The sequence below is a fragment of the Sinocyclocheilus anshuiensis genome, unplaced genomic scaffold (genome assembly GCF_001515605.1).
Source record: "Sinocyclocheilus anshuiensis isolate Anshui unplaced genomic scaffold, SAMN03320099.WGS_v1.1 scaffold1320, whole genome shotgun sequence".
NCBI lineage: Eukaryota > Metazoa > Chordata > Actinopteri > Cypriniformes > Cyprinidae > Sinocyclocheilus > Sinocyclocheilus anshuiensis.
This window is the reverse complement of record NW_015544236.1, coordinates 174,118-187,140: the sequence shown is the minus strand read 5'-3', so window position 1 is coordinate 187,140 and position 13,023 is coordinate 174,118. Positions and strand designations below refer to the sequence as shown.

General features: G+C 39.5%; 1 long non-coding RNA gene across 1 annotated transcript in view; it reads left to right on the top strand.

The window, feature by feature from the left end:
• Positions 1-6,930: 6,930 nt before the first annotated feature.
• LOC107697558 (uncharacterized) overlaps positions 6,931-13,023 on the top strand; it is a 21,167-nt gene continuing 15,074 nt past the window's right edge. Inside the window, exon 1 of the long non-coding RNA XR_001635214.1 lies at positions 6,931-6,941. This is a non-coding gene — a long non-coding RNA (uncharacterized LOC107697558). The remainder of the gene's footprint in view (positions 6,942-13,023) is intronic.

The following is a 13,023-nucleotide window of genomic DNA, read 5'->3' as shown; positions in this document are numbered from 1 at the left end:
TGTGTTCATATGCAATTCTTTGGTATTTGACCTTTTCCTTTCTAGTGCTTTTCATCTACTGTACTGAGAGATCTCTTTACAGCAGTGTAATGAAAATATTTTCTTACTGTAAAGCTTATTGTTGAATTTCACTGTATCTGCTATATTTACTGTAACATGTATCTGCTCTAATTATGTTGTATACTGTAATAGACATTGAGCTGTAAAATGATACCTGATTGCCAAAAGAAGGTTTTTGCAACAGTGTTATGAATTGATCTCATTAGTGTGTAAGACTATGTTGTTGTGTGTGTGTTTCTGAGGGCTTGTGTGTCATGTCTGAGGGCGAAGTTTTTTTTTTTCAGCAAGATTGAATAGTTTTGAGTGGAGAGCTTCATTTTGACCTGAAAATAGGAAGTATGGGGAATTGGGTGAGAAGTTATGGATGTGTGTTTAGAGTTTCGAGAAAATAGTCACAATTTCAAGAAATGTCTTTAAGCAATCGAGAAAAACTGTAAAGCCTGCCCTTGAATACCTGTATAGTTTTGTAATGGATCTATGAGTATGTCATGATCTATAGTGTTGAATGCAGCATTAAGATCAAGTAAAACTAGCAATGAGATACAGCCTTGGTCTGACGCAAGAAGCAAGTCATTTGTAATTTTAACAAGTGCAGTTTCTGTGCTATGGTGGGGCCTGAAACCTGACTGAAATTCTTCATAGAGATCATTTCTTTTTGCATGAAGGAGCACAATTGAGCAGACACAAATTTTAGGCATAAAAGGAAGATTTTAAATAGGTCTGTAATTTGCCAGTTCACTAGGATCTAGTTGTGGTTTCTTAATAAGAGGCTTAATAACCGCCAGCTTGAATGGTTTTGGGACGTGACCTAAAGATAACGACGAGTTAATAATATTGAGAAGCGGTTCTCAGCTACAGGTAACAACTCTTTCAGTAATTTAGTGGGTACAGGACCAAACAGGCATGTTGTTGGTTTAGATGCAGTGATACGTTTATTTAGCTCTTCCTGTCCTATAGTTGTCTTCTAGTGATTTTCATCTACTGTAAGATCTCTTTACAGTAGTGTAATGACTAAACTTTTCTTACAGTTTATTGCTGAATTTTACTGTATCTGCACCCCTCGATTTATGTCGTATACTGTAACAGACATTGACTAGCAAAAGGATTCCTTTTCATCTACTGTAAGATCTCTTTACAGTAGTGTAATGACAGTAAACCTTTCTTACAGTTTAATGCTGACTTTTACTGTACATGCATCTCTCTATTTATGTCGTATACTGTAACAGACATTGACTAGCAAAAGGATTCCTGTTTCCCAAAAGGAGGTTTTTGTAACAGTGTTTTGTGTTTATAGTTGTGACAAAATGGTAAATTGTTTCATGAATTGTGTGTTAGCAATCAAGAAAAACTGTAATATAACTCCAATTTGATACGTCTGAAAGAAGAAAGTCATATACACCTAGAATGCTATGATGGTGAGTAAAATATGGACTAATTTACATTTTTGGGTGAACTAACCTTTTAAGAATTCAGCCGCTTGGGTACTGATGTATACAGCTGCCTGTCATAATATTTCTCTGGTGGGGTAGAGTGGGGGAAAATGCCCCCATGGGGTAAAACGCCCCCCCCCCCCTACTGTTTTTCCCAAAATAACCACAAGATAAAGTCAAGATAATTTTTTTATTGTAACTATGGACTACGTTGACGAGAGGGATGTAGAAGTTTTCATCACAAAGCTTACACTGGTGATGTACCGAAGAGAAAATGGATTTCACAGTAAATGATCTAATTTTCACAAGTAAGAAAAAAAAAGTGTTTTAAAGCTTGTTGTTTTGTAGAACATCACAGTTATATATGATATGAGAACAGTGGGGCCTGTAGATAGGGAGTATGTGTTATTTAATAAATATATAATTATATTTTCAGAATAACAATTTTTTTTCTTAAACATAGTCAGTGGGGTAAAATGCTCCCAGTGGGCAATGAGGAATTACTGTAGTTATTCTGTTCTAAACATCAAATCCTTACTTTTTCCATCAAATGTATTCTACCTAGTTCTTTCTGCGATTGAAATAAAATACCTTCTAATGTTCATTTATGTTTATTTCATGCTTTAACTAGTAAAGATGAGCTTGGACTGAGGTGCTACAGTGATATGACACGACACTTTAAAGGCACAATATGTAAGATTTTTTTATTAAAATATCCAAAAACCACTAGAACAGTGTTATATATTTTGCTGACTTGTGTACTTACATTATCCCAAATGTTTCGAAGAATGTTTAAATCCAGAGAAATAAGCAATTTTAACTAGTGACACGAACCGTGTCCATAGTGTCCTTGTGTCGCAATCAATAAAATCTCCGCTGCTTTCCAGCCGTGTGTCACGCTCGTTCAGCGCCTCGTTTCGCTTCGACGGCTTTCAACCTCACCCTGCTTCATTCTACTACGTTAATAAATCATTAGCTCATCCATGAACATGATTTCTGCCTGAGTCCTGTCGGATTGCATCAGCTGTGGGGATGAAAACGACAACTTCCATGATTCCACACTCAGTCACGGCGTCATCAAACTACGCCTTTGTCTATTTGTTTATTTTGAATACGCGCCCTCCAGTGACGAAAATTACATATTGTGCCTTTAAAGAGCCACAAACTATATTTATTGTTTGAATTTCTTACAAAATAACAAAATTTGAAAGCTGAGACTTTGTTTCATACCAGAAGTAGCCTGCTCTGTCTCGTCTGTCAGCGTGTTGTGCGTTTCCTCTTTGCTCCATGATGTATTTTTAATTTCATGAGAAGATGATGTGTGGCGTGAGAGCGCCATGGCTTGTCGGACATAGCAACAGTAACTAAGGGGGGGCGGGTCTTTGCGAAGAGTCAGTTGCATTCATTTTAAGGTATGTGTCAAATCGATTGAGAAAAACTGTAAGATATCCTATGATTATGCAGTGTTGGTGAAGCTACTCTGAAACTGTAGCTTGACCAGCTACAAGCTACTCATAAATTAATGTAGTTAAGCTACAGCCAAGCTACGTTCAGCGCCTCGTTTCGCTTCGACGGCTTTCAGCCTCACCCTGCTTCATTCTACTACGTTAATAAATCATTAGCTCATCCATGAACATGATTTCTGCCTGAGTCCTGTCGGATTGCATCAGCTGTGGGGATGAAAACGACAACTTCCATGATTCCACACTCAGTCACGGCGTCATCAAACTACGCCTTTGTCTATTTGTTTATTTTGAAATACGCGCCCTCCAGTGACGAAAATTACATATTGTGCCTTTAAAGAGCCACAAACGATATTTATTGTTTGAATTTCTTACAAAATAACAAAATTTGAAAGCTGAGACTTTGTTTCATACCAGAAGTAGCCTGCTCTGTCTCGTCTGTCAGCGTGTTGTGCGTTTCCTCTTTGCTCCATGATGTATTTTTAATTTCATGAGAAGATGATGTGTGGCGTGAGAGCGCCATGGCTTGTCGGACATAGCAACAGTAACTAAGGGGGGGCGGGTCTTTGCGAAGAGTCAGTTGCATTCATTTTAAGGTATGTGTCAAATCGATTGAGAAAAACTGTAAGATATCCTATGATTATGCAGTGTTGGTGAAGCTACTCTGAAACTGTAGCTTGACCAGCTACAAGCTACTCATAAATTAATGTAGTTAAGCTACAGCCAAGCTACCCTTCTAAAAAAGTTACACTACAAGTTACTTTCAAAAACTACTTTCATTTTTTTTTATTAATTTTTCTTTTACAAGTAACATTACAAATAACTAAATAATTATTAATGAAGAATTATAATGAAGTTATAAGTCAAATATTTGGGGTTTAAAACAACATACTGTAATGCAATCATGATTTCAAAGAGTACAGTGAATTCAGGTTGATTGGGACACACTTTTCCAAGCCATTTCAATGACAAAAAGTGTCCCAATAATTTGATTTTGTAAACTATCCGATACAATAGAAAACATTTGAGTTCATCCAACATTTCACCTCCTCAAGGCAATTCAACAAGGAATTTTCAGTTGCATTGTTTCCTGCTTTAAAAGGTAGGTACAACTGCGTGTCATCAGCATAACTATGATACAAAATGCCAAATTTATTAAATATAGATCCCAGTGGAATCATGTAAAGAGAAAAAGCAGCAGCCCTAAAATAGAGCCCTGAGGTACCCTGTAACTTACAGGAGCAGCAGAAGTACAATTATTCCCAATCTTTACAGTGAAAGTTCTACCCTCCAGGTAAGAATGGAACCAACGTAAAGCCACGCACTTACCCCAACACACCGCTCAAGACGCTCTAACAAAATGGTATGATCCAGTGTGTAAAAGGCCACACTCAGGTCTAACAAGACCGACACAATTTCCATTGTCACCTTCCAGTAAAACATAATTTAATACCCTAATAAGGTCAGATTCAGTGCTATGACCAGTTCTGAACCCTGACTGAAACTTTTCCATTATGTCAATCTCTGCTAAAATAGAAGAGAGCTGACAAAACACAACCTTTTCTAGGATTTTTGCAAAAAAAGGAAGTTTAGAGATTGGATGAAAATTTTGAAGTACAGATGGACCTAGACCGGGTTTCTTTAACAATGACTCCATTACCGCATGTTTCAAACTCAATGGTACACAACCCTCGGCCAGACTTTTGTTTACGATTAATAAAATGTAACGACCAATAGTAACAAAAACATCTATAAAAAGACTTGTTGGGATAACATCATTTGTAGATGAAGTGACCTTTAACATACCCATGATCTCAGTGATTTCCAAATGCAACATCATCTTAAAGGCTCTAAAGGAGCTTAAGGGAGCAGCAGCAACTCCAAGATCTAACTTCATTGGTGAAATTGCAGAGCGAATACCATCGATTTTATCAATAAAAAACTTTAAAAATCTCTCACAATTTGCAACTGAAGACTCAAGACAAACCGAGACTGAAGGCTCTAAAATTGAGTTAACAGTATTAAAAAGCACGCAAGGCTGGTGAGAATACTTTACAATAATTTCAGAAAAATAATTAGCTATTTTTTAACTAAAAACTAGCCATTTTTGCTGCTTCCTGAAATTTAGTCAAAGAATCCCTCAGCATAATATAAGAAATCTGCAGCTTATCCTTCTTCCGTTTCCTTTCCGCACGTCTACATTCTTGTCTTAATAACCGTATCATGTCATTTATCCATGGAAGAGATTTGACTTTCCGATGCTGAGTTTTACAAAGAGCAATATGGTCCAGTATATCTGAACAAACAGAGTCAAACAATAAAGATTTTGTGTCAACAGAAGGAGGCAGACAATCAAAAATCTCAGCTGAGAATCTGAAAGCTTCAGCAAATGCTATTACTGTAGATGATGTAATACTACGAGAACAATATATCTGGGATCGTGGCTTTTTATGATCAGAGAAATAATTATCAGTGACCATAACATTATTGACAAATGTACCAGTGCCTAAAATCAAGTCCAGCATATGACCATGGGGATGCGTAGATTCATTCACATATTGCTGAAAGTTAAAAGAGTCAATAAGATTTAAAAACTCCTTTGCTTGAGAATTTGTTTCACAACAAACATGAACATTAAAATCACCAATGATCAAGATATTATGAAATAATGGAGCAATCCCAGATAACAAATAGATGAATTATATTTAGGAGGTCTATAAATCAACACACATAAAATCGGTTTAGATAAGACCAGTTCAAATGATAATACTTCAAAACTCTGAAATGATCCACAAGGAAGCAGTCTGCAAGTGAAGTGTTTTTTAAAAACAACCGCAATGCCTCCACCACAAGCAAGAGTCCTTGGCGAGCTAAAATAACAACAGTCTGATGATACAATTTCTGAAATAGGGCTTAAATCTCCAACAGTCAGCCAAGTTTCAGTGATAAAATGTCCAGATTATGAGATCATAGAAATCATGTAAAATAAATGTCTTGTTTACAACTGATCTCGCGTTTACCAGAGCCGCCGATAAAGTAGTAATACTTGGCATATTCACATCAGCTTCTCCCAATGTTTGTAGACACACCGAAAGCAAATGGCTGTGATTCACTCCACTCATCCTTGACATCGATCTTGCAGAATCAGGCCTCCGCATAGACACTCGGCAACAGATCGGATTTTTTACTTCACGGTTTTCAACCAAAGAAAACTCGAGTCCCCATGAAATGAAATTCCTTCCCCGCTCGAACATAGACCCCTGGAACATGTACCTTGTCTCCTGGTACTGTGGTGTTTCTTCTTTCTCTTTAGTTGATCCAGCGGACACCAAAGCTGTGCTTGTATGAACGGCAAATACCAAGAGTATCCATCTCCTTCAGAGCTCTGATCTCCGTAATTTATAGCAACAGACTCTCGGAGATCCAACAAAGTTTGCCGATCATAAATTTATCATGTCCCAGCAGAGAAAGACATGAAACCCAGACGCAGGATAATAACACCGAATCCAATGAAGTAGCAACGGCCAGCCAACATGTACATCGGCGCCATCTTGCTCTCTAAAAAAAAAAGATTAGATTTACAATCTAATTCATATAATTAAATGGCAGGCTACATCTTCCTTCTACATAGGACAAGCAATTTGGAAAATGGAATGGATGGAATTTAATATGATTGTTTTTTAGTCAAATGAGGAAGTTATAGAGCTATCTTTGTAGTTTGTCAGCTGAAGGCAAACTGTCCTGATTTTTCTGTTTCAGCTCCTTAAATAGCTTATCAGAAGCATTTTGCTTTTGCTGATTAATAAGATGAACATTAAAATACACAAACTGGTAAATCATGTCAAGTCACCTTTACAGCACTTTATACAATACAGACTGCATCAAAGTGGCTTCACGGAGATAAACAGGAAAATAGCAGAATCAATTATGGTACCTCAACTGTGGAGACAGTTCAGATTCTGCTGGAAAGCAGCTCTAAATTGTCAGAGTTAGGTTGAAAGAGAGATGGGGCAAGGATCTATTGAAGCTGTACATTAACTGAAAACAAAACACAATCTGCAACACAGGAGCACAGGAAAATTGCTGACCAGCAAACCAAATATTACATAGACAAGAATGGACAAAAAAAATAAATAAATAAAAAAATTTGAAACTGAGGACTATACAGTATATACACAAACTAGGGGTGGTTTTCAGTTGGAAGGCTGCATCCTTGCGAGGTTCAACAGTTCTCCTCTCTATTAAACGCTAGAATGAGATGCTCTGATTAGTGCACATGGCTACTTCTTGCATGTTTCTTCCCGCGGTCACAGCATGAAAATACTTTAAACATTAATTGCGGAAAAAAAAAAAAAAAAAAAAATAATAATAATAATAATAATAATAATAATAATACCAAATCTAATTTTCTAATAATGCAATACAGGTAATATTAACCATATGTGGTTTCCTAGTGGTTTACATTATGGACAGCTTAGCATTATGTGATTATTTTTCAACAAAACAAAACATAAAAAAAAAAAATAAAAAAAAATAAAAAAAAGTACGTTTGCATTGCATAGTGAAATTCAGTGAACTCCGTGTTCATGAATTGGAATATGTGCAAAGGATTGTGGGTGATTGTATAATGCAAAGGACGCACTTGATGAATCCTTCAAAATAAGCCGAATGAAGGATGAGGTCACGGAATGACTCGGGAAAACAGTAGCAGATCCAAGTGCAGCTTTATTCTACAAAAACAAAGATCAAAAACAGAGCAAAAACACTGGCAAGAGGTAATCCACAAAACAGAATCCGAAAACACAAACAAACAGGGGAAACAGCTAATAGGTAAATGATAAACAGCTGGAGGTAATGAAACAATCACTGCAAGGGGTGATGGGAACTGAAGTCCAGAACAAAACAAACAATAATGCAGCAGTGTGCCCTCTGGTGGCCGTCAAGGGCACACCAGCCACTGGCTATGACATATCCCCCCCCCACTTAAGGAGCGGATTCCAGATGTGCCAACAAAGTCAAAGTGGAAGGTGGAACCGAGGTGGATCAGGGGGAAGGGATGGTGGGCCAGGCCCATGTAGTGGAAGAGGGCCTGGAGACAGAGGCAGAGCAGGGTGCCAGGGCGGGGCCGGCAGAACAGGAGGCCAGGGCAGAGCTGACGACCACCTCAGCGGAGAACCCCCTAGCAGCTCAGGCAGGACTGCAAAGAAGAGCACAGAAATGTTATTAACAGCCTTGATGGCTGTAACAGGACAGGCAGACAGTTCAGCAACGGTCTCCTTGACCATAACAGGGCAGGCGGACAATTCAACAACAGTCTCTCTGGCCATGACAAGGCAGACTGAGAGCTCTGGAGTGGACTCTGAATGCTCCCGGACTGGAGCAGGCTCTGGAGTGGACCCTGAGGGCTCCCAGACTGGAGCAGGCTCTGGAGTGGACTCCGAGTGCTCCCATGCACGCAGAACAGCCCAGAGGCCAAAGGCAAAGATGGCCTTCTTGATTATGGCAGCAGCAGCAAAATTGGGCGGCTCTGTGGCGACCTCTGAGACCACCAGAGTCGGGTCCTACAGGACAACCAGAGTGGACTTTGCTGCCCTCCTCCTCGACCTTCGCTTGCGAGACTGAGACAGTGAAGATTCATTATCAACTGGAGCGGGCTCAGGCATCTCCGGGGGCACTGCAATGGGCTCAGACCGACATGACATTAATAAATTGCAGTAACAGAGATAATCAATGAACTCCCAAAAATCTTAAGCCCCTCCATCTCCCAAGGAGGCAAGGGGTTATCAAGGCAGTCATTAAAAATCTTGCCGAGTTAGGAATTACAAAGTTCCAGTCCTACCGCCAAAGTCCAAAAGGTTTGTGCAAGACCTCCTACTCCCATCCCTTGTTGACGAAGAGCCGCCAACATTTGGAGCCGAGCCTTCCGCTCCTTCGAAGCCGGAGGAACAATTCGAATGCCCGTGGTCCACAAGCCAATACGCCCAGCCTATCTGCTGGATCGGTTGATGGCTGTAGCGTTCTTTCACAGAATGACTCGGGAAAACAGAATAGCAGACCCAAGTGCAGCTTTATTCTACAAAAACAAAGATCAAAAACAGAGCAAAAACACTGGCAAGAGGTAATCCACAAAACAGAATCCAAAAACGCAAAGAAACAGGGGAAACAGAAAACACAACGTGACAGGTCCAATACTGCAGCAATCAAGGACAAAGTGAGAATGGTATAAATAACAGTGAGCTAATAGGTAAATGATAAACAGCTGGAGGTAATGAAACAATAATCAGTGCAAGGGGTGATGGGAACTGAAGTCCAGAACAAAACAAACAATAATGCAGCAGTGTGCCCTCTGGGGGGCTGTCAAGGGCACACCAGCCACTGGCTATGACAGATGCGAAATGAAGGCTGCCTTCCAACAATCTTTTAAATTGAGATGTCCTTCGCCGGAGCTTGATGACCTGGCAGCCAAGATATGCAACCTTACTAGGACACAGACTTTAAATTTAGAAGAACCCTACATGAAGGTTTAAACAAGGAAAAGGTGGTTAATTAACTAAATATTAACCAAGGCAACCAAGGACACTGGGACTAGATTAAACTGAACTCAAAGAATAAAACTTAGACAAGACCTAACATAAGTATTGTCTGAGTTCCCTGTTGACAAAAACAGCATTTGCTGGTTAGGTATGTTTTGAAGCATGGTAGCTGGTTTGAGCTGGTTTAAGCTAGTCTTTAGTTGGTCATGAGCTGGTTTAAAATGGTTATAAACTGGTTATGAGCTGGTGCTGAGGAGGAGCTTGTTGCTTAAGACCAGCACATGACCAGCTTAAACCAGCTCAGGGCCAGCTTAAACCAGCTCAAATGCAATCCAGCTGCAATGCTTCAAACATACCTAACCTGCATATGCTGTTTTTTCAACAGGGTTACCATTGTAACCCTTATGCTGATGCAGATTTCCATCGGCAATTTCTTTGGCCTTTTCTGAATATGTCAGAAGTGTTTGGGCTCCCAAGACCCCTAGTGTTGGAACTTCAACACAACCTCGAAAGTGAACGACAGAACGGGAACATTGTTTCCTTTGTTTCTGAATAGCAGTAATAGATGTCATCAAATCACAAGCCTGTTTTGATTTGATAGTCAAGCTATTCTACATGACAAATACAAATCACAAATATGACGCTGCAAAAGTTTCTGAAAAAATTTCAGCAGCAGCTATTTGCTCTAAGTGTTAAAAAAATTCTAACACTAGCTTTCTATATTCTTTTTCTATTCTATTCTATCTAACTTGTTTTCTTTGTGTGTGTGTGTGTGTGTGTGTGTGTGTGTATAGATATATACATCGCACAGGTATATTTGTAGTATAGCCAACAATACATTGTATGGGTCAAAATGATAAATTTTTCTTTTATGCCAAAAATCATTAGGATATTAAAGGGGTGGTTGATTGTGATTTCACTTTTTTAAGTTAGTGTGTAATGTTGCTGTTTGAGCATAAACAATATCTAGGGGTGCACGAAACAATCTATTTGTATATGAATCGTGATTCTGTCTTCTAATGATTCTAATGGATTCACAAGTTTCAAAATCAATGTTCTAAAGCAGCGGTTCTTAATCCTGTTCCTCGCATCCCCCTGCTCTGCATCTCTCTCTCATTCAGATCATCAGATCTTCAGCTCTCTCTAATAAACTGTGTTCCAGTTATACACTTGTGTGTCACTATGTGTATAGACCAGGGGTAGGCAAGTTCGATCCTAGAGAGCCGCAGTCCTGCAGAGTTCAGCTCCAACCCTAATCAAACACACCTGAACAAGCTAATCAATGTCTTCAGGATTACTAAGGCTATTGTCACGTTACGCTGCCGGAAGGAACACGGAGCCGTGGATAATCGAAAGAGTCTTTATTAATGCAACACAGGGGGTAACTCCAACATAGGGAACAGGAGGTAGATGCACGTACATCACTGGTAGACCCGACAAACACTAACTGCACAGACTAGGACTTATAAACACAGGGCAATCAGGGGAACACAGGTGACAACAATGGAACATAATCAAACAAAACGAGGACAGGAACATGACCAAATAAGGAGACACAGGAAGGACTACGGGGGCAAAACAGGTCCAAAAGTCTGACAGCTATAGGCAGGGGAGGGTTTTTTTTTTCAGGGTTGGAGCTAGAGAGCCGCAGTCCTGCAGAGTTCAGCTCCAACCCTAATCAAACACCCCTCAACAAGCTAATCAATGTCTTCAGGATTACTAAGGCTATAGGCAGGTGAGGTTTTTTTTTTTCAGGGTTGGAGCTGAACTCTGCAGGACTGCAGCTCTATAGGACCGAACTTGCCTACCCCTGGTATAGATGGACAGATATTTTCACATAGCTACGAGAAGCGTTAAATATGGACACGCACGTGGTTGCCATGGTAGCGAGCAATACTTGCTGGCAAACACTTCTTACTCTTACAAAATAAACAATTATTTTACAAAAATGCTACAACGCAATCATATATTCTTCTGTATTAAAGCTTTAATCAGGATTTACATAAAACCGTATATTAGAAGCTAACATAAGCAGTACCATTTACAAATAACAGTGTATCTAAAAGTATGAGACAACAACAAACAAAGAAACATACCATTCTGAAACGTCCTGTAAGACCCATGCTTGCACAGGTTCTGCACGATCCTCTTCACTAATATGCTCTGCGTCTCATTCGTGCTCAAATTGATAAGCAATATTGACACAAACATTGTTTACAATACAACCGGAGCACATGCCACTGAGGTGAGGGGCGTGACATTCCTGGACGTGCACTGGCGGTTTAGCAAACCACGTATTTCTGAGGGAGGGGCTTCATAAAACCATGAAAACATTGGAGCGTTCATCAGAGAAGGGACAGAGCGGTGTAGAATAAAGGTAAATTATGTGAAAAATAATGCGGTTTTTTTTAAACGAAGCATTAAAGGGGTCATCGGATGCCCATTTTCTACAAGTTGATATGATTCTTTAAGGTCTTAATGAAAAGTCTATAACATACTTTGGTTAAAATTTCTCAATGGTAGTGTAAAACAACACCCTTTTTACCTTGTCAAAATCAGCCGTTCTCATGAGACTGTTTACTTTAGCCGCAGAACTTGCTAACTAGCACATTATTAGGACTGGTAACAGCTCACTCAGGGCAGGTCTAAGGTATAATGCTAGTGTCAATCAACAATCGTGGGAGGGGCCTGGGTCTGTGTGACGTCACACAAGCTGCGTTCCAATTCACAGGCTTCGTCCTTCGAAGTGCGCATTTGAAGGCCGATTGCGTCATGGCGGCACGTCGAAGGCTGTCCCAATTCAAAACCGCGTCCTACGAGGCTGCATTTGAAGGCCAATTGTGTCACGGCGGTGCGGCGAAGACCGTCCCAATTCACGATGCATCCTCCGAAGGCTGCATTTGAAGGCTGATTACATCACAACGGCGCGATGAAGGTTGCCGCAATTTGAACACAACTTCAAATGCGCCCTCCGTTTCCCAGGAAAATGAAGGATACAACATATGGATCCTTCGCAGCCTACCCTATCCCAGAATTCATAGCGCACCAGTGATGACGGGACTTTTATTCAAACAAAATAGCGAATGACAGTTCTGTGGCAGCCGGCGAATACACTTATAAATGTAAGTATTGTGTTTCAATTTACTCAAATAGCTAGTGAAACAAATGTTAAAAATCAGGGGTCTTTAAAAATGTGAACTTAAACTAACAATACCACTGCACAGATTAATTTGTTAGGTGGTCTGAGGCAAAAGTTCTTGTATTTATTAAATTGAGGGCTGAATTTGATAATTCCTGTACTTGGGACAAAAACTCTGCCATTGTGGCTCGGAGGTAAGGCATTACCCATCTGTAATATTTCCACTAGGACCTCTTGTGTTCACAACAATTAGCCCTCACCCATATATAAAGCCCACAACAATAAGACAAGTAGGCCTATGAGGCTACTTAATAAGTAGATAAGTCTTTCACTTGTATTTTTTATTTTATTTCATTTTTTTATTTTTATTATTATTATGTTTTTTTTTTTTTTTTTTT